At 42.3% G+C, this 21,373-nt stretch overlaps 1 long non-coding RNA gene across 2 annotated transcripts; it reads left to right on the plus strand.

Moving 5' to 3' along the window:
* The first annotated feature begins 7 nt into the window (after positions 1-7).
* LOC125551268 lies at positions 8-3,585 on the plus strand. 2 transcript variants are annotated; one of them, XR_007302374.1, is made up of 4 exons: positions 8-701; positions 827-1,054; positions 1,150-1,397; positions 3,132-3,585. It is a non-coding gene; the product is annotated as an uncharacterized LOC125551268 (long non-coding RNA). The 2 variants fall into 2 exon arrangements; XR_007302372.1 differs by lacking the exon at positions 3,132-3,585 and having other exon boundaries at positions 1,150-1,950.
* Positions 3,586-21,373: the final 17,788 nt, after the last annotated feature.

Here is a 21,373-nt window from a genome sequence, read left to right on the forward strand (position 1 = left end):
TACGTACCAAGAATGTGGTGGTGCTTGAGTCCGTCGTCAGTGTCAATGTTCAAAGTCAAACATTGGGTCGTGCACTGCCTCCGATTTAGAATACAATAAAGATAAGCAGGCCAGCCACGAAGTCTACGATGGTGGCTGTGAGCGTGGCTTGTGAAGTGAGCAGGTTTGCATCAACAAGAGAAATAAGATGAACCAGGTCAGTAATCTTAAATAGGGTGACAGTGGACAAAAAGCAATCGATCATCTCACCTTGAAGGCTTCACCCAGCTTGGTGAAGATTGGTAGCAGCTGCCTACGCAGCACTACTGCGCCACCAACGCGAACCGATCCTATTATGATCTAAATACAGTCGTCGACCCTGTACCTTCTTTAACCAAACAAAATCTAGTTGATGGCTCTGCACCTTCTTTCGTTGTTGCATGTTGTACCTCATCCTCTTCCTCGCATCCTGCAGCGGCGAGATCCGGCACTAACGGATCCAACGCTAGGAGCCGGTGTTGGCCAGATCCCGACGACGGCGAGCCGAGGCTGCCTGATAGGCCTACGGGCGCCAGGAGGGAAGACGCCCCCTGTTGCCTGTAGAAGATGAGGCGAGCTTTGAGGGTTGGGGCATTCAAGTCCCCGTCGATGGCCGCCGAGAGCCATCGATGTCCTCCTCTTGTATCCGGCTGGGGCTCCTCTCTTCCTAACAATAAAACGAGGTTTAGTTTCGGTTGCTGTACACTTGGTGTCCTCCGTTACTTTCATCTAGTTTGCTACAGCATCCATCATCCATGTAATAATTGTCAAAGTAAGATCATAATGATAGTGCACTTTTTTTTGTCAGCCTGCAAGATGCTCAAGGACCAGGACAACATGTAGTTTCAAAATTACAGATTGTGGTCAGCTATAGGATGTTTATGGGACCATGTTTTAGCTACAAGAGATCAACAACATCACATCATGAGAGAGAGGATGCAGCATCAACAATTCAGGAGAAAGATCAGAGCAGAGCAGAAGTAAATATGTTTTGAGGAGATGAACTGACCAGGATTTAAATGAACTCTCACTAGGAGTAATTTTTTTACTTCGCATGTAGCACTACATGGACTTGCTGTAAAATACATGGACCATGTAGTAATTTTGAAGTTAATTATATGATCATCTCAGGGAGCTCAAGTTGGACTGAAACTCACTCGATAACTGAAACTCCTAGGGCGAGGGGTGGGATCCAGAGTGCTGCTGGCAATGAACGGCTTGGGGTGGTGGCGTTGAACGGCTTGGGGTGGTGGCTGTGAATGGCCAGGGTGCTCCGGCGGCAGAGCCCCACCGGGTGATGGCGATGCAAGCAGGAGGTCGGGAAGCTGTGGTGCTGGTGGTCGGGGTCGTCCAATGGTCATGGCACAACTGTACAGGAAGTTGGTTTCTCACCCATCCACAGTTTTTTCCTTTTTGGAATCCATTGAACTGAAAAAAGCTACAATGTGAGTTGAAAGTATGAAAATAAAATATCTCCGAAAGAATAAAAAACTAGCTTTAACATATCTATGAAAGAATACACCTCTGAGGAACTAGCTTTGAACAAATCTCTGAAAGAATAGAGAGCATGCAAAGTTCAAGGAAAGAATAAGCAAAATGGCACACTAGTACGTAGTAGTACGAGTCCAGTCTTGTACGTGCTAGTATTAGATTTGAATAGTAGCTAGAATTGAAGTTCAGGTAACCATGGCACACACATCATACAGTTTCAGTCATGTACGCACACACTGTAATAGCAGCTGCAATTAAAGTTCAAATAACCACGGCACCCATAATAGAACAAGAATCCGGCTAGCAGCTAGGCAAGCAAGGAAATGTGCTTGCCTAGGCAGGTGGCCATCAGCACGCGTAAGTCAAGGCCGTCAGTTCAAGAATTGTGTGGCCAGCAGGAAATGTGCTTGAATCTTGGCTGAACTTTGTACAGGCATCTAAACTTACCTGAACTCATTTTACATGGATTTGCACGGTTGGTCGGTGATGAAGGCAGGGCGAGCAGAGGCAGACGAGGACCGCTGGATGTTGTCACCATTGCCACCCTGCTCGAGTGGTGGATGGCGCTGGTTCAAGGGTGCAGGGGAGCGAGCCTCTAGGGGTGCTGGTGCTCGGGACATGTCGGGAGTGCGGCGGCCGGTGGCAAGGACCGGCCATCAACAGGGAGCAGCGGCTCCCCTTTTCCCTCGGCGGATCTTGGATCCACCACCATGTCTAGTCTCAGGACATAGTTGGCGCGGGAGGCAGCGGTGGCCAGTTGTGCGCGAAGATCCGCGGCGCTCGGAGGTAGGTGGTGGCGCACGGAGGCAGGGGTAGGCGGTGGCACACTGGGGGAGGGAGGTCATGGAGGCAGCGCGCTGGGGCAGTGGGGCGACGGCGGCGTGCTGAGGCAGTGGCCGGCCGATGTGTGCTGGGGAAGGGGGGGCGGCGCTAGGCAGGTGGCCGGCGGCGGCGCGCTCGGCGATGGGCACGACGGTGGCATGCTCGGGGTGGTGGGATCGGGTTGTGCTTCACTTCTACAAAAAAGGTTGGGTTATATAAATAGGATAAAGACATTTGCTTGCTTTCCAGAAATGAAATGGTTGGACATGTATCGACGATGTAAATAAAGCTCTTGTCTTGTATTGTTTGAAAATAAAATCACACAAGTACATGGTGGAAATTGGTACCAGTTCGAAGAAAAAAGAAACAAAGTTCAAAAAGAAAAATTATGAGTTCACCTTCCATAAAGTTTGTAAGTATAGAGATATCACCTTGATGTAGTATGTAACTATGTATTGCAAATACATCAGTTCACCTTGAATAAAATACCGAAGTGCACTGTCAAGATTTCCATCAGTTTGCTTATAAAAAAAACAGAAAGTATTTGAATAAAATATTTTGTGGTAAGTAAACCAATCATGTTCTTGTAGTTTGGAGGGAAAACATAATAAGTTCTACAGAAATAAATATATAAGTTCATATTTCAAAACAAATGAAGTATTTGGGAAGTAAAATGAAGTATTTCAAAGTACACATCTTTTTAGGTTTCATTGTGAACATGTAATGTTAATGTACATGAACTTGTTGTTCTTTTTACAAGAACTTGTGCATGCTACTTGATTGTTGTTGTGTTTGTGCAGGAATGGTGGCATGAAGCAGTTGAGTAAATATAGTCCCACACAGCCTCTCAACACCACTTCTTGAACCTGCTTGAACCTTCATGGTCCAGGCCGTTCACTACCTCAACACAAGGCCGTTCGATGATGTAATGCTCAAGTCGTTCACCCTTGCCACCACAAGCCGTTCGCCTCCGCCACACGAGGTCGTGCGACAACGCAGCGATCAGGCTGTTCGCCTCTACCACCGCAAGCCGTTCACCTTTGCCACAGGTGGTCGATGCAGTGCTAAGGATGTTGTGTTCTTTTTCAGTACATGTTATGTGTGCTTTTCAGTTCACCTACTTGGCGATTCTATGTTCAATTTCCCCTCAGTATATGTGTTTTCCTATAGCACAAGAGGTGTTGTGTGTTATGCCTTAATAAGCAAATATTGTTTTGTTCTCAGTATTCTGATGTAGGCCAAAATAGTGAACATTTAAACATCAGCACAAATTAATAAAACTGAGAAGTTCTACTTTCAGTAAATGGGTGAACCTAGATGCAACAAAGCTCTGCCATTAGCCATGGGGATGTGTATTGCATTCTTTTTGTGCGTTAATGTATTTTCTTGTTTGTCAGGTCGTGTGCAAGTTTGTCATCAGTTCATGTGTATGTGTGTTGGTAATCACTACTATCGCTGCTAGCTATCGATCTGACTGTGGTATTACTGCGGCTGCTCTATGTAATTAGCCCCTTTGTTGGGTGAAACTCCTACTCCTTGCTACCTTTGGAATTGTAAAAACACAACAAGTTCGCAAATTAGAAGTTGTAAGTTCAACACGACCTCCCTGATAAGTTTTGGGAAAAAGCTCAAACAAAAAAAAACCATGGAAATTCAAATGGTAAAAGTTCAAGTCGTAGAATGGGAGAAGTCCAAAACATCGTTGAAAAAATGTTAAGAGTTAAAAAAACACAAATCATTTTTCTTTTAAAAAATGTCATTCAATTAAACGATGTAAAACCATGCAAGCTTGGGGATGATGATATCGTAAACCATTGAAAAGTCACGAGGAAAACGATACCGAAAAAACAGACTAAAGTCTAGTCTGTGAAGACACGCTCAGTACAACCCGTACGGACATCGGTTCAAGTAATCTTTTTCCAGAACCATCCAAAATTACTCAATGAAAAGTAAATCAGTACGGACACACACATGGATCAGTACGAGTACTCCGTTTTTCAGACGGGAAAACAGCAGGATCCGTCTCATCATATTCAAAATTACTCTTCAATGGTTACGAACTTGAGAAAACGTTCAACATGACTAAGTTTCGCATTTTCGATATCTTTCCAACGGTATATTATTTGCCCCATTTCGACAAACTTTAAAAAAAATCGCGTTTGAAATCAAATTTGACCGTATTTGAATTCGAGTTTAAACCGTAAGGAATTAGAAAAACATTTCTACACGAAAAAGTTGCGCATTTTCCATAGATTTCCAACGCCGTATCATTTGCGTCAATCCGACAAACCGTTTGCAAAAAAACACGAAAATATGTTTCGCCTAGAATTTCACCGTTTTTTAAATTACTTTTAAATTGTATACAATTTGAAAAAACAGTAGGTGTATGGAAGATGCGGATTTTTACCAGCTTTCCAACTCCATCTTATTTGCTCAATTCCGACAAACCGTTTGAAAATTGAGTCCAAAATACGATTCACGTTTTCGGTTTTGAAAAAAACAGTTTTTTCAAAACTGCTTTTAAACCATGATGATTTTGCAAAAAAATTCGTATATATTTGCCATGTAGATGTCAAGAGCTTTCCAACGATATATTACACGCCCCATTCCGACGAAAAGACGATCAGTTCGACAAGATGAAAATCATCACTACAACCGCGTAAAACCATTAGTTCAAGTAGGGTAACAGAATAATATTCTGTTGCGCGAAACAGAATAGCCCAGATATATATATGCATGTTAAATGCGAAAAAGTGACTAAAATATAGCAAACGAGATCTCAAATGCACCAGAAAATCGAACCTTAGGGTACAATGGTGATTTCTTACTTTGGAAAAAATTCGGGGCGAAACGATGAACTTATGTTTTCATACAAACGAAAATATGTTGTTAGTTAATGTAAATGTTTTCAAATAGCACACGGTTCACTCACGAAATATGTGTGCCTACCAACCTGTGGCCGATGCCGCCCTGCTGTGCGTGGTCTCTGAGTCATGCGTTCTGATTGGCCAGAACCCAAACCCCACGGATCGTACGTCTGCACCGCTGGATGCTCCCAGATTGAACGGTAATCCTCATCCCTTTCGAAAACTCATGCAGTTGCGGTTATGATTTTATTTATATGCACAAAATGCACGTTAAATTCAATAAATGTCTTAAATATAGCTAACGATACTTGAAATGCGCCAGAAAATCAAACCCATGGTATAATGGTGATTGCGTACTGGGGAATTTTTATAAGGCCAAACAATGAAGTCACCGGACAGTGGAGTTTGAATTGACACGTCTCCTTTCGGAAACCATGATCCTTCTTGTGAGATGCTCCAGTTTCCAAGGAGCGATCATCAAAACTTGTGCGAAACTTTACCACCGTTTTTCCACGGGGTCGTGAGAGCACGCCACGGGCACGCCCCGATTTTGATGATGCCCAGACTCCCTCTGAATTTCCTGTAATTGAAATACCAACTAACTACGCCGATGGCCGCACCTCGTGGCCGAAATGTTTGAAACTTCTCCCCGCTTCTCGGACAATGACTAAAAACTCGCAAAGCAACACACAAATGATTTGTACACCTTCTTTGCTAACTAACACCCACATGTAGTTGTAGTAGAGTTTTGATTTTATATGCACTAAATGCAAGGTAAACTTGAGGTGGTTTCGTACCCTATAAAAATTTCATCTTATGTTCTCCGCTAGATAAGATCTTTTGAGTGACTCTTTGTCGCATGTTGAGGGATTGTTATATGATTCAATTATATAGCAATGTTGAGAGATTACGCTAGTGAAAGTATGAACCGTAGGCCTTGTTTCTAAACATTGCAATACCGTTTGTGCTCACTTTTATTAGTTGCTACCTTGCTATTTTGTTATTTTTAGATAAAAACCTATATCTAGTACCCATACTACACTTGTATCACCATTTCTTCATCGAACTAGTGCACCTATACAATTTGCCATTGTATTGGATGTGTTGGGGACATAAGAGATTTCTTGTATTTGATTGTAGTGATGTTTGAAAGAGACCATCTTCATCCTACGACTCCCACAGATTGATAAACCTTAGGTCATCCACTTGAGGGAAAATTGCTATTGTCCTACAAAACTCTATGCTTGGAGGCCCAACACAAGTCTACAAGAATAAGTTGTGTGTAGCGAACCAACCTGTGGTTGGACGGTTAGAGGGACTGTGGTATCCCCAGTCCACTAGGGTTCAAATCCTGATGCTCACATTTATTCCTGGATTTATTTCAGGATTTTCGGCGATGCACATTCAGTGGGAGGAGACGTTCCCGTTGAAGACGAGGTGCCTACGGTAACTTCGTAAATCTCAAGATGATATGCCGGCTCAGTCTTTCGGAGGTGCTCATAGGGGTAGGGTGTGCGTGTGTGCGTTCATAGGGGTGAGTGTATGCGCGTGTATATGAGCGCTTGTGTCTGTACTGATGTTCAAAAGTAAGTTGTGTGTAGACATCAAGCTCTCTTCTCGTGCCGTTGTCGGGGAGGTGAGTGCTTGAAGGTATATCTTTAGGTCTTGAAATTGAATCTTTTAGTTTCTTGTTTTATCACTAGTTTGGTTTATGAAAGAAAACTAAAAAAGGAATTGAGGTTTCCTCAAATGCTTCATATTTATAATGTCTTTCTTCAAAATGATGGATCGGAAAATTGTGCCAAAGTGTTAGAAGAAGAATTCAATAAAATGTTTGGCATAAAAATTTTGTATGATAAGCATGATTGCGATTTTGTTAGTATGCTTTCTATGAATATCCATGATGCTAATCATATGCAACCCATAATCTTGGGGATGCTATATTTGATGAAGATGATATTTTGATCCCCCAAGTTTTGATGAGCAAATTTACTATGATGATTGCATGCCTCCTATTTATGATCATTGCAATGATGGAAGTGGGTTTGGAAGAGTGTCAACTCTAGGAAGTAATGATCCCACTATTTTGGAGGGTGTTGAATCTTATTACAATATTGATAAAAGTGGATTTGGGAAGAGGTTTCAATTATTTTTGACAACAAAGTTGCTATCTATGATGATTATTATGATGACATGTATGATATAAAGAATAATGATAACCATGAATCTTGTCTCCACGACTTCAATTTTCAATTGGATTATCCCAATCAAGTATCACATGATAGTTATTTTGTTGAGTTTGTTCCCACTGCTATTCATGAGAATAAATTTGCTTATGTGGAGAATAATAAAATTTCTATGCTAGTGGATCATGAAATGAATGCTTTTATGTGATAGCTATATTGTTGTATTAATTCATGATGCTACTGAAAATTATTATGAGAGAGGAATATATGCTTCTACATATCTCAATAATATCAATTTTCTTCTCTATATGTTGAAAGTTTTGAAGTCATGCTTCCTATGCTAGTTGATTCCTGCTCCCACAAATTGTTTAATCACAAAATCCCTATGCATTGGAAGTGGGATGTGCTTTCCACGTGATTCATGATGCTCTCTTTATGTTTCAATTCATATCATTTATGTAAGCATCATTGAAATCATCATGCCTAGCTAAAAAGGCATTAAAGAAGAGCGCTTGTTGGGAGACAACCCAATATTGACCCCTACTATTTCTGTGTGTTAACATGTTTATGCTACTTTATTAATCATGTTTTATAGCTTTTGTTTCAATAAAGTACCAAGTAAAGCCTTTGGGATAGTGTGGATGATAGTTGACTTGATTCTGTGCAAAAACAGAAACTTTTGCCTCCAGTAACAGAATTGCTTAAAATCACTGGAGCGTCAAAAAATCCTGAACTTTCTACACATGATTTATATACACATTTCCTACATTGTCCTAATTTTTTACAATTTGTCGAGTTACATAAGTATGGTTGTTGTTCAGATCATTACATACTGTATTGTTTCTGACAGATTCTATTTTCAATGCATAGTTTACTTGTTTTCTAGTTTCTATGGCTTATATTGGTCAATATACATTGTAGAAATGATAGGGCATAGTAGGCATTATGTGATAAAAAATTAATCTTGTCTTGACAGTACCAAAGTTAATGATTTGCTCTTTATCATACTAACCTATCTCACGAAGTTCCGTTAAGTTTTATGTGATTGAAGTTTTCAAGTTTTGGGTGAGATATTTATATGAGGATAATAAGGAGCGGCAATGCCCTAAGATTGGGAATTCCCAAGGCACCCCAAGGTAATATTCAAGGAAGAACCAAGCGCCCAAGCTTGGGGATGCCCCAGAAGGCATCCCCTCTTTCGTCTTTAACATTATCGGTAACCTCACTTGGAACTATATTTTATTTGTCACATGATATGAGTTTTGCTTGGAGTGCCATTTTATTGTATTAGGATTCGCTTGCTGTTATTTAGAATAATGTTTTTTATCTTTTATTCCAATAAAAGTGTCAAGTATAGCCTTTACCATGCTCATTTTGCTTGCCCATATGTTGTTGTTTTAAAACAGAAAGTTTTCTATCATTTTCTGAATTGTTTAGGAAAATCAAAAAGTGATAAAAATCCACAAATTTTTACATAGTAAGCTATGATAAATTTTCTACGGTATGGTAATTATTTAGAATTTTTGGAGTTAAATAAGTATGAATCTTTATTCCTCCTTTACACATTGTTCTGTTTCGATGGATTACTGTTTGCATTGTTAGCATATGTTTGCTTCTTTAATGATTCAATTTGAGGACATGGGTATTAAATATACAGAGGCATTTAGTATGCAATTTTAAATTATAATTTTAGCAATTTGTTATAGTAGAGAATGATAAGGTTTTGCATTGATTTATACTAGCTTATCTCACGAGTTTTTGTTGAGTTTTGTGTGGATGAAGTTTTTAAGATTTAGGGAAACCGTGATATGAGAGGAATTAAGGAGACACAAGAGCTCAATCTTGGGTATTCCCAAGGCATCCCAAGATAATATTCCAAGAATTCTTAAGTATCTAAGTTGTGGGATGCCCTGGTAGGCATCCCACCTTTCTTCATCAACAATTATTGGTTAGTATGGGTTGAGCCTAAGTTTTTGCTTCTTTGCATGAGATGAGCTATTCTTGGAATGTGGTTTATATTTGTTTTTTGTTTGAATAAAGTACTTCAGATCTAAAAAAATTAAATGAGAGAGAGTCCTCACATAGCTACTCAATTATTTAACTACTCTTTGTGCTTCACTTATATCTTTTGGAGTAGTTTGTCATTTACTCTTGTGCTTCACTTATATATTAAGATTAAATTGTTTAATGAATTGAATACCATAAAGTTGAGATTATATGTGCTACATATGCTTGTATCATTCCTGGTAGTAATTTCAGATTGGGTTCATAAAGTAAAATCTATTGAAGTTTGATAATCAAAGTATTGGTCATACAAGCAATTCATGAATGATTAGTATAAGGAAGAGAACTTTCACATGCAAATATATTATCTTGGACATCTTTTATGGTTGTGAATACCCATTAATTATTTTCAAACTTGATCAAATTAGTTGAAGTTGTACAAGGAAGACAACGTAATGAGTTGTGGTTGGGTATATTTGCATCAAAGTTATATTGTTATGGATCCTCCAACATGTGGTGCTTGCTTAGAATTTTTTGCTAGCCAAAATCTCTGTACTAAGAGGGAATAATGCTTGTGCATCCAAATCCTTGAGCCAAGTTTCTTTCACGAGTGTCCACCATATCTACCTAAATGTGGTATTACCTTGCCGTTCCAAGTAAATTTGCATGTGCCTTCTCTAAAATCTTCAAATAATCATCTATTTTGTGAGCCCGTACCACTCATGGAGCATCAGGGCGGTCAGTATCTTCCATGCTAAGAGGGTTATTCTCATGAGAGGTGTTTATTCACTTATCCTTTGAGAACCCACAAGTATAGGGGATCACAACAGTTTTTGAGGGTAGTGTATTCAACCCATATTTATTGATTCGACACAAGGGGAGCCAAAGAATATTCGTGAGTATTAACATTTGAGTTTTCAATTCAACCACACCCGAAAGACTTAATATCTGCATCAAAGTATTTAGTAGCAAAGTAGTATGATAGTAACGGTAATAGTGTAATAGCAACAATAGTGATTTTGTAGTGATTGTAATAGTAGCAACGGCAAAAGTAGCGTAGCAAAGATCAATACGTGAAAAGTTCATAGGAATTGGATCAACGATGGATGATTCTATTGGATAATATTCATCACATAGCAGTCATAACCTAGGGAGGCACAAAACTAGGTCCAATTCATTAATGTAATGTTGGCATGTATTCGGCATATAGTCATATGTGCTTATGGAAAAGAACTTGCATGGCATCTTTTGTCCTACCCTCCCGTGGTAGCGGGGTCCATAAGGAAACTAAGGGATATTAAGGCCTCCTTTTAATATAGAACCAGAACAAAGCATTATCACTTAGTGAATACATGAACTCCTCAAACTATGGTAATCACCGGAAAGAATCCCAATTATTGCCACCTTGGGGTATGCGGATCATAACTCGTAATAGGTGTCTACAACTTGCAAGATAGGATCAAGAACACGCATATATTTATGAAAACATAATAGGTTCAGATATGAAATCATGGCACTCGGGCCCTAGTGACAAGCATTAAGCATAGCAAAGTCAAAGCAACATCAATCTCAGAACATAGTGGATACTAGGGATCAAGCCCTAACAAAACTAACTCCATTACATGATAAATCTCATCCAACCCATCACCGTCCGGCGAGCCTACGAAAGAATTACTCACTCCTAGCGGTGAGCATCATGAAATTGGCGATGGAGGAAGGTTGATGATGACGATGGCAACGGATTCAACCCCCCGGAGCCCCGAACAGACTCAAGATTAGCCCTCCCGATGAAGAACAGGACGTGGCGGCGGATCCGTATTGTAAAACGCGATGAATCCTTCTCCCTGAATTTTTTCTCTGTGAATAGGTGTATATGGAGTTGGAGTTAGGGTTGCCAGAGCTCCAGGGTGCCCACAAGCCTGGGAGGCGTGCCCCCAGAGCTTGTGGCTCCTGGGTGGCCTCCCTCTGGTATCTTTTTCCGCCAGTATTTTTATATATTCCACAAAAATTCTCCATAAATTTTTAGGCCAGTCCGAGAACTTTGATTTCTGCACAAAAATAACACCATGGCAATTCTGCCGAAAACAACGTTAGTCCAGGTTAGTTCCATTCAAATAATGCAAATTAGAGTCTAGAACAAGGTCAAAAGAGTTTGGAAAAGTAGATACGATGGAGACGTATCAACTCCCCCAAGCTTGACCCATTCCTTGTCCTCAAGAAATTTAGTTGACAAACTGAAAGTGACAAAGAAAAACTTTTACAAACTCCATTTGATCTTGTTGTTGCAAGTATGTATAACTAGTGTTTTGGTTTTCAGCAAAGATTATGAACTAACCATATTCACAATAACACTTAGGTCTCACATTTACTCATATCAATGCATAACAAACTAGCGAGCAATAATAAGATATCTCGGATGACAACACTTTTCCAAAACAATCATGATATAATATGACAAAATGGTATCTCACTAGCCCTTTTTGAGGCCGCAAAACATAAATGCAGAGCACCGCTGATGTTCAGGCAATGACTAGACATTGTAATTCATGGCAAAAGAGATCCAGTCACACTCATACTCAACATCAACTAAAAACAAAGCATATAAATGACAATAGTGCTCTCCAGCTGGTGCTTTAATGAGAAGATCATGACTCAACAATAGAAGTAAATGGATAGGCCCTTCGTAGAGGGAAGCAAGGATTTGCAGAGGTGCCGGAGCTCGAAGCTTTTAAAATAGAGATGAATATAATTTTGAGAGGCATGCTTTCATTGTCAACATAACAACCGAGAGATCTCACTATCTTCCATGCTAGACACATTATAGGCGGTTCCCAAACAGAATGGTAAAGTTTTACTCCCCCTCCACCAACAAACACAATCCATGACTAGCCGAATCCTCGGGTACCCTCCATACCAACAACAATCCAGGGGAGTTTTGGTTTATTATTATATTTTGATTTTGATTTTGATCATAGGACTGGGCATCCCGATTACCAGCCACTTTCTCGTGCATGACAAGCGAATAAACACTCATCGTGAGAATAACCCACCTAGCATTGAAGATACTGACAGCCCCCCGTCACTACATGAGTGATTCAGGCATACAAAACAAATTATTATTTGAAGGTTTAGATTTTTGGCACATGCAAATTTACTTGGAACAACAAGTAATTACCGCATATAGGTAGGTATGGTGGACTCATATGGAATAACTTTGGGTTTAAGGGAGTGGATGCACAAGCAGTATTTCTGATTAGTACAAGTGAAGGCTAGCAAAGAGATAGAGAAGCGACCAACTAGAGAGCGACAACGGTCATAAACATGCATTGAGATTAATCAACATTGAAAGCAAGCATGAGTTGGATATAAATCACCATAAACATAAATATTGTGGAGGCTATGTTGGTTTTGATTCAACTACATGCGTGAACATGTGCCAAGTCAAGCCACTTGAATCATTCAGAGGAGGATACCATCCTATCATACTACATCGTAACCATTTTAAATGCATGTTCGCACATATGATAAACCATTATCCACTCCTAGCTAATTAAGCATGGCATGAGTAACTATAATCTCTAATTGTCATTGCAAACATGTTTCATTCATAATAGGATGAATCAAGACTGATGAGCTAATCATATTTACAAAAACAAAATAGGTCGAGTTCATACTAGCTTTTCCTCATCTCAATCATTTCACCAAATTTCGTCATTATTGCCTTTCACTTGTACGACCGAACGATGTGAATAATAATAAGAGTGCACGTGTTATGGACTAAAATATTATTAAAACATTTATTCAAAGGAGAAGACAAGATAATATGGGCTCTTTGTTAGATCAACAATAATGCGTATGAGAGCAACTCATCATTTTCATCATGGTCATCTCCTCACAAACCAAAGAAAAGAAAAGAATTTCAAAGAAACACACTAAAACATTTTTGGACTTTTTTTCTCAAGAAAGCGAAACGAAGGGAAAAAACGAGAAAAAATATTTACACAGGAAAGCTCCCAACAAGTAAAAGAAGAATGAGAAATATTTTGGGTTTTCTTTTAATACTACGTTAATTAAACTAGAAAGAAAAATAAAAAGAAACAAGAAATATTTTTGGATTTTATCAAAGTTTTTCCAAACACACAAGAACAAAGCAAGAAAATAAACTAACATGGATTATACAATGAAAAAGGATAAACACCAACAACCGGAATGAATGGGTGATGCATGAATATAATGTTGGTAAGAGATACGTACTCCCCCAAGCTTAGACTTTTGGCCTAAGTTGTTCTATGGCCACGGCTGGCCGGGTTGATACCCAAAGTCGTAGTTGGGATTGAACTGGATTGCAACTGCCACCGCTTGGAGGGCTGCATCGTTGAGGCGAGCAGTCCCCCTCGCCCTCTCATACTCCTCTGCCTCGTCTCTAAGTATGTAATATCTTCGTTTTGCCTGAAAGTCAAAGAAGGCAGGTGCAGGAAACGTAATATGTAAGACGTGATGCCTGTCAAAGATTAGTCTATCACTACTACAGGATGCTGCTAACGCGACACTACGATCAGAGACCCTTCAACGAAACCATGTGCGATGCAATAATCGCAAACGCTGGCGTAAAAAATTGTCAAAAAAGTTGCAAAACATTTGCGATGACGGATGCATCGAACACAGTTCGGATTTTAGTTGCGCGTGCGATGCGGGACATACAGTTCAGTTCAATTGACTGTTTGCAATGAGGAGGAACAAAAGAAACGACAGCTAGATGAAGGTGTGTGCGATATACAACATGCGGTTCACTCGGATGAACTATTTGTGATTAGGCAACACAAAAGAAACGGCCAGTCAGATCAAGGCGTGTGCGATATACGGCATGCAGTTCACTCGGATGAACTGTTTGTGTTGAGACAAGAGAACAAAAATGGTTCAGTATAACAAGATGTGTGTGATATAGGGCAAATAGGTCTGTAATCAGAAATGTGTGCGAAGACCGATAATAACACAGACGATTGCTACTAATAAGACGTATGTGATATGCTCTATCTACATAACATCTATTGGCCATTGGGCGACGGGCGGTCATCCGGGTACGCAATAAGGATGTGAAGAGGCATCCTATATCAGCAAGGACTAGCTGTTCCACTAATAGCTCATCTAAGGGTGTGTTTGGTTGAGGAACCAACTGTCATGGAATGGAATGGTTCCATTCTAGAGGAACGGGCCGGTTCCATTCCTGTGTTTGGTAGATGCAAAAAAGTAGAACAGGTTGGTTTCGTTCCAGTGTTTGGTTTGGAAGAATGGAATGAAAAATGGAATAACAGAAATTCAAAAATTCGGCAGTATTTATTTGTATTTTCAAGAAAAACAACATAATAATATATATTGACATAGGACACAATTTTCAGCAACAATATCATAAGGTAGCAAGTTCATTTGGCACATCCAAAAGCAATCAACCAATACATGTCTCTCACATACAAATAATAAAAAAATCATGCTATTTCTTTTGCTCATCTTGACCATCTACAATGATACATCTACAAGGTGCTCCCCTAGCCATCCTTTTTATTTTTCTCATCTTGACCATCTATAAAGTGCTCCCATAGACATCCTTTTTATTTTGCTCATCTTGACCATCTACAATGATACATGCTATCAAAAATATGCCTACCAATTACATCTAACCATGGATCTAGACAACAATATAAGGAAGAAATTGAGGAAGAACATTGCACACACAGAAAGATAGATCTGTTCATCCATCCAATGTGAGCATCAACATGTATATACAGAGAAGGGAATGGACGTACCTTGCCTCCGTTGCTAGCCGCCCTACTAGTTCGTCGCTGTCGGTGTCAAAACCGGCGGATCTCGTGTAGGGGGTCCCGAACTGTGCGTCTAAGGTCAATGGTAACAGGAGACAAGGGACACGATGTTTACCCAGGTCCGGGCACTCTCTATGGAGGTAATACCCTATGTCCTGCTTGATTGATATTGATGAATATGAGTGTTACAAGATTTGATCTACCTCGAGATCGTAATGGCTAAACCCTAGAGGTTTAGCGTGTATGGCTATGATAATGAGTATCCTCTATCTGGACCAAGTCCTCCGGTTTATATAGACACCGGGAGGATCTAGGGTTACATAAGGTAGGTTACAAAGAAAGGAATCTACATATTCGGTCGCCAAGCTTGCCTTCCACGCCAAGGAGAGTCCTATCCGGACACGAGTATAGTCTTCGGTCTTTGTATCTTCACAGCCCATCAGTCCGGCCCATGGCTAACAGGCCGGACGCCCGAGGACCCCTTAATCCAGGACTCCCTCAGTAGCCCCCGAACCAGGCTTCAATGACAAGGTGTTCGGTGCGCAGATTGTCTTTGGCATTGCAAGGCGGGTTCCTCCTCTGACGACCTCCAAGTAGGGTGTTTGGCTTTCAGTTCAACGCCCCACCCCTTGGCTTCTATGCATTTATGACTTCATCTTCCACGTGTCGGGTGAATGTGGATAGTCAGGGTATTTTTTGCAAATATCAGCCTAGCCCTGCAAGAAAGAGTGTCTATTTAAAGATATTCGATCTCAGATCCTTTCAGCATCACGGGGAGAAAATCCTCAGGCACTGTCAGACAAAATCATTCCAACATGCCCAACATTCCCAGCTCCTCTTCTCGTTCCAACCTAGAGAGGGGTGAGTGGGAGAGGTGCTTCGTGCCCCACAGCCAATTAGCGAAGCTGCAAACGCAAGTAGGGCTGGACCAAAAGCTCGTAGCTCGTGAGCTTAATGAGCGCTTGATAGTTCGGCTCGTTAAGCTCATAGCTCGCTTCTTAATGAACAGAGCCAATCATTGATTATAGCTCATTAAGCTTAACGAGCTTAACGAGTGAGCTAACGAGTTTCACGAGTAGCTCGTTAAGCTCGTTAGCAACAACACAACACATATTTTTATCTTATGTGACAAACTTTTTGTAGCATCTCAGCCCATCTATTTAATCTAATCGACATATGAGGCAACAAACTACTTCATTTCTTTTTATAGTCACCATATTTCATCTTGAAAACCATACCTATACATTCATCATGTATATCATAACATATTATAATCATTTAACGAGCGCTCGCGAGCGCTCACGAGCTTAACCAGCTTCAAACGAGCCGAGCCGAGCAGGGTTTTCTGCTCGTTAATCTTAACGAGCTTAACGAGCCGAGCCTTAACGAGCACGAGCTTAACGAGTACAAGCTTAACGAGCCGAGCTGCTCGTTAGTCCACCCCTAAACGCATGGATTTCTTCCTCCTGCAGATCTGGTCCCTGTTCGAGCAGGATTGGCCTCCTTCAACGGAAAAACCCAGGCGGAGGATTTCCCCAATCCGTTTGCGGGAGAACGTGTGTGCTTCATCCCCTATCTGTTGAGGGGCGTGGGGTTCCCAATTTACCCATTCCTTTGAGGGCTTCTGGAGTACTACGGCCTCCAGCTACATAATTTTACTCCGGCCTCCATTTTGCACATCGCGGGCTATGTCGCTTTATGTGAACTATTCTTGGGTTGCAAGGCCCATTTCGATTTGTGGAGAAGACTGTTCTGCCTCGTCTGTCGCAATCAAGGTGAGTCAATTTTCAAAGTGGGAGGAGCCGAAGTGTGGCGCATCGTCGGGACCGAATACCTGTCCGGCATGCCGAAGAAAGCTCCCTAAGAGTGGCTGTCCAAATGGTTCTACATCGATGATGTCGCTCTACCCGACCCTGTCCGCATGGGCCTCCCTGAGTTTTCAAACGCTTCGCTGAAGAAACGCCATAGCTGGCGTCCTCGGAGCCTCGAGGAAGAGGATAGCTCAGAGACCAGTCTGTGCTAGGCAAGATTAAGATGCTTGCCCAGTCTGGATTGTCAGTAGCCGAGGTGATGGCGATTTCGATAACGCAGGGGGTCCAGCCACTTCAATACAGAGGGCTGCCCATGTGGCAGTATAACGGAGAAGACGACACCTCACGCTATGGCCAAAAGGGCCCAAAGACTCCTGCCGCCCTAGCCAAAATACTGGCCGAGCTGTATAAAGGGGAGAAGGAGGAGTTCACCCGTCTCCAAATCCGAGATGGGTTTTTCATGTACAATCCTCCCAGCTGGGTAAGGTTCAGCTCCACTATTTTATTCTTGTCCCTGAATCATTCTTGACAGGCAGCGTCTTATCTTACTCATAACAGGAATGGCAAAAGGCCGTCGAGGGGATCCATGACCATGACCCCGGATATGAGGAAGATCCGAACATTTTTGTGGAGCTTGAGGATGGAGTATTTTATCAAATGAGCTACGACGGTACATATGTACCCATTATTGCCGATTACCTTGGCCTCCTTCGTGCTTCACGAGTAAGTAATCCGAAGACACCTTGTCCAAAAGAGTTTTCTCATTCCTTCTTACCCACCACACTGTCCTGTGCTTAGAAGGGGAAGCGTTCGGCGCGCCATGCTGCCCCGGGAGTGTCTCCGAAGAGAGCGTCCCCCATACCAGGCAAGCCTTCCAAGAGGAAGCCAAAGAAAGATACGGCCGAGCCTTCATCAAAGAGGTATGAATTTTCAAGTATGCCCCTTGGCAATCACATCCAACTATAACCTTTCCGTTTACCCTTCATCAGGAAAAAGGTGTGCCGGACTATATCCGGGGGTCTGGCCGGTCATACTTCCCGCAGCCAGGATTCAAATCCTGCCATGAAGACGGGGGATGAAGCGGGGGTGACGCCGGACTGTCCTCCAGCAGAGGATTCGGATGATGTATCCGTCACCAACTCGGAAGTGGAGAGCGCCATGAATCATCGGCGCCGCAGGGCCATTTTACAAGACCCTGGCTTTTTAGAAGAGTCATTTAACGCCTTCAACTCCGCCGATGCGTATATCCAAGCTGCTCGAGATGGGCTTAACAGAGCCACAAAACAACATTTAAAAGATGTGCATGTAATTTTGTTTTGTCTGACTATGATAACCATATACTGGTAGCCCCCGAGACTTAAAGTAGTTGAAACAACTGATTTAAGGATCAATGTACAATCAGGTGCTTATGGAGAAGAACACCATGTTAACTCAGGAACTAGAAAAGTGTCAGCGCCAGCTATCTTCTGCCAATGCCGAACTGGAGAAATCCAAGAAGGCATCCCCCGGTAATGTTTCCCTCCATTGAGAAATCATAATTGTACACTAACAATGCTAATCTGGTTGCTTATCATTGTATTGGATCATTAGACCAACTGCGGGAGCAGCTGGACGCCGCTCGAGGCGAAGAACACAGAGCCAAAAAACTGCTAGCAGCGGGCAAGCATGTGTTAACAAAAGTCGTTCAGGAGAAAAAGAAGCTCCAGGATTCGAACACCAAACTGGGCGAAGAACTGAAAGACGTGCAAGCTCAGCAAGCTGACTCCGTGAAGGACAACAAAAACTATGAGGTGGCATATTCAGTATGTGACCGCATTTATCTTATAACAGTTTGGAAGTAACAGTAGCTGATATAGCTGTGATTGCAGGTATATTGACGGGCCCATCCTGAAGAGGAGGTGTCCGGATCATCAAGTGATCTTCTGCAAGAGCTGTCGCAGTTGCACGAGCGAGCTCGACTGGAAATGCGGAGTGTAGCCAAGGCCTTATGGCCATCCGACTCCCCTCCAGGGAGTATGGAGAAGCTTGTAGAGCTGTCCAAGGGAGCGCTGCGGCGTATCCGACTGTGGAAGATATCGGCCTGCCGGGAGGGTGCACGAGAAGCCTGGGCCATGATAAAAACATGATATACCAAGCTGGATCCGAATCACATGGCCCGGGTCGGACCGGTAGGGTCAAATGGGGAAGAAATTCCCGTTAGTTTAGTATATGGCCAAGTAGAGGTGGCTGCTAGATACTCCCAACAGGATTGTAAATTAGACCGCCTGTTGGACGGTATAGAGGAGGAAGTTTTTGAGTCCTAGGTGACTATGTACTTTCCTTCTAACTGGATAATAAAAACAATTGTCATGGCCGACCTTTTCGCTTCGACCTCTGGACCCGAAGGTGTGGAGTGTTTCCGAATACCCTTACGGCATAATATACTGGGGTATGCATGGGAACCAGGCGTAGGGGTCATAGTTGCTTGAATAGACAATGTGTATCCAGCTAGTTATGTTATATTACATTATGTAAGAAACATCTTCCAGAGAGAATAGTTCCGTTAAGGGTTCCTTTCCCTGGGTGTGCATGCGTTTAATGTGCATGTCCGAACTATGATTGAAAAAATTGCAGAGTAAGTAACTTCTGGGATTTCACAGTGAAGTGAATGCGAAAACATCTTTAATTCACCTACCGAATATTCCCTTAAGAATGCTAGCTTTCGGCTTCACCCAGTCCGAGGTACACATCCGGATGACCCGGCAGTAACAATCTCAGAGGTGCTCCCTTTATGCCCTAGCCGAACTAACGGGACCGTAGGGCATAAGCACAGGAGCCAGGCAACCCAGCTTGGCCAAAACTTAAGTCATATCGATGCATATAGTGGCAAAGAAAAGGTACATATGGAAAAACGCATATGTGGTGAGCTTGATGCTCAAAGAATAATAGCAAGCTTTTGTACGAGAAGACCCCAGGTATAATGAACGTACATATGCAGAGGTGTACGCATCAGGTAAGGACGGTCTAGCCGTACTAAAACCGTAAGGCTAAAGAGCAAAACGAAAGAAAAAGATAAAAAACGAAAAGAGAGAAAAAATAACATTAATAATAGGAGGGAGGAGACAAACACAGTAGTTTGGTGCTAGGCATAAAATCATCCTAGTCTGGCCGCATTCCAGGGGTTCGGCTCCAGGTGATTGTCTGACGCATCACGCAGGCGGTACGCTCCTCGGTGAGAACTTCGTCAATGATGAAGGTACCCTCCCACTTGGGCTTGAGCTTGTCCTTTTTCTTCTCCGACAGGCGTAGAACGAGTTCACCAACGTTATAAGTCTTGGCCGCACTTCTCTGCTTTGATACATGCGAGCCTGCTGTTGATAAAATGCGGAACAGGCTTTTGCGACGTCGCGCTCCTCCTCCAAGGCATCTAGGTTGTCCTGCCGATCAAGCTCGGCTTCTCTCTCTTCGTACATGCGCACTCGAGGTGAGTCATGAATAATATCGCAGGGTAACACTGCTTCTGCACCGTACACCATGAAGAAAGGTGTATATCCAGTAGTGCGGTTGGGCGTGGTCCGCAGCCCCCAGAGTACATAGTCAAGTTCCTCCACCCAGTGCTTATCTGATTCTTTCAAAGACCGCACTAGTCTAGGTTTGATGCCGCTCATAATAAGACCATTCGCCCGTTCGACTTGACCGTTTGTCTGCGGGTGGTAGACCGAGGCATAATCGAGTTTAATACCGAGATTAGCACACCAATTTTTCACTTCATCGACTATGAAATTAGAGCCATTATCGGTTATTATGATGTGTGGGACACCATAACGGTGTACCACTCCGGATATGAAATCTATTACAGGCCCCGCTTTGGCCGTTTTGACTGTTTTGGCCTCTATCCACTTAGTGGATTTATCCACCATGACCAGCAGATACTTTCTCCTATGGCTTCCTCCTTTAAGGGGTCCGACCATATCTAGTCCCCAGACCACAAAAGGCCAAGTGATGGGGATTGTTTGTAAGGCCGTGGGGGGCATATGGCTTTGGTTGGCGAAGAGTTGGAATCTGACGCAACGTTGGACAAGGTCATGTGCATCTGCTCGGGCCATCCGCCAATAAAACCCTCTACGGAAGGCCTTGCTAACAAGGGCCCGAGCTGCAGCGTGGTGACCTCCAAGCCCAGCGTGAATCTCGGCCAAGAGCTTCCACCCCTCTTCCTCGGAGATACATCTTGGAAGAACTCCGGTAGCGCTTTTCTTATAGAGCTCTCTGTCATGAAACTTGTAGGCCTTCAAACGCCGGACAATGCAGCGGGCCTCATTCTGGTCCTCAGGAAGCTCCTTCCTGTTAAGGTAGGCCAGGAAGGGTTCGGTCCATGGGGC

The sequence above is a fragment of the Triticum urartu genome, chromosome 4 (assembly GCF_003073215.2).
Source record: "Triticum urartu cultivar G1812 chromosome 4, Tu2.1, whole genome shotgun sequence".
NCBI lineage: Eukaryota > Viridiplantae > Streptophyta > Magnoliopsida > Poales > Poaceae > Triticum > Triticum urartu.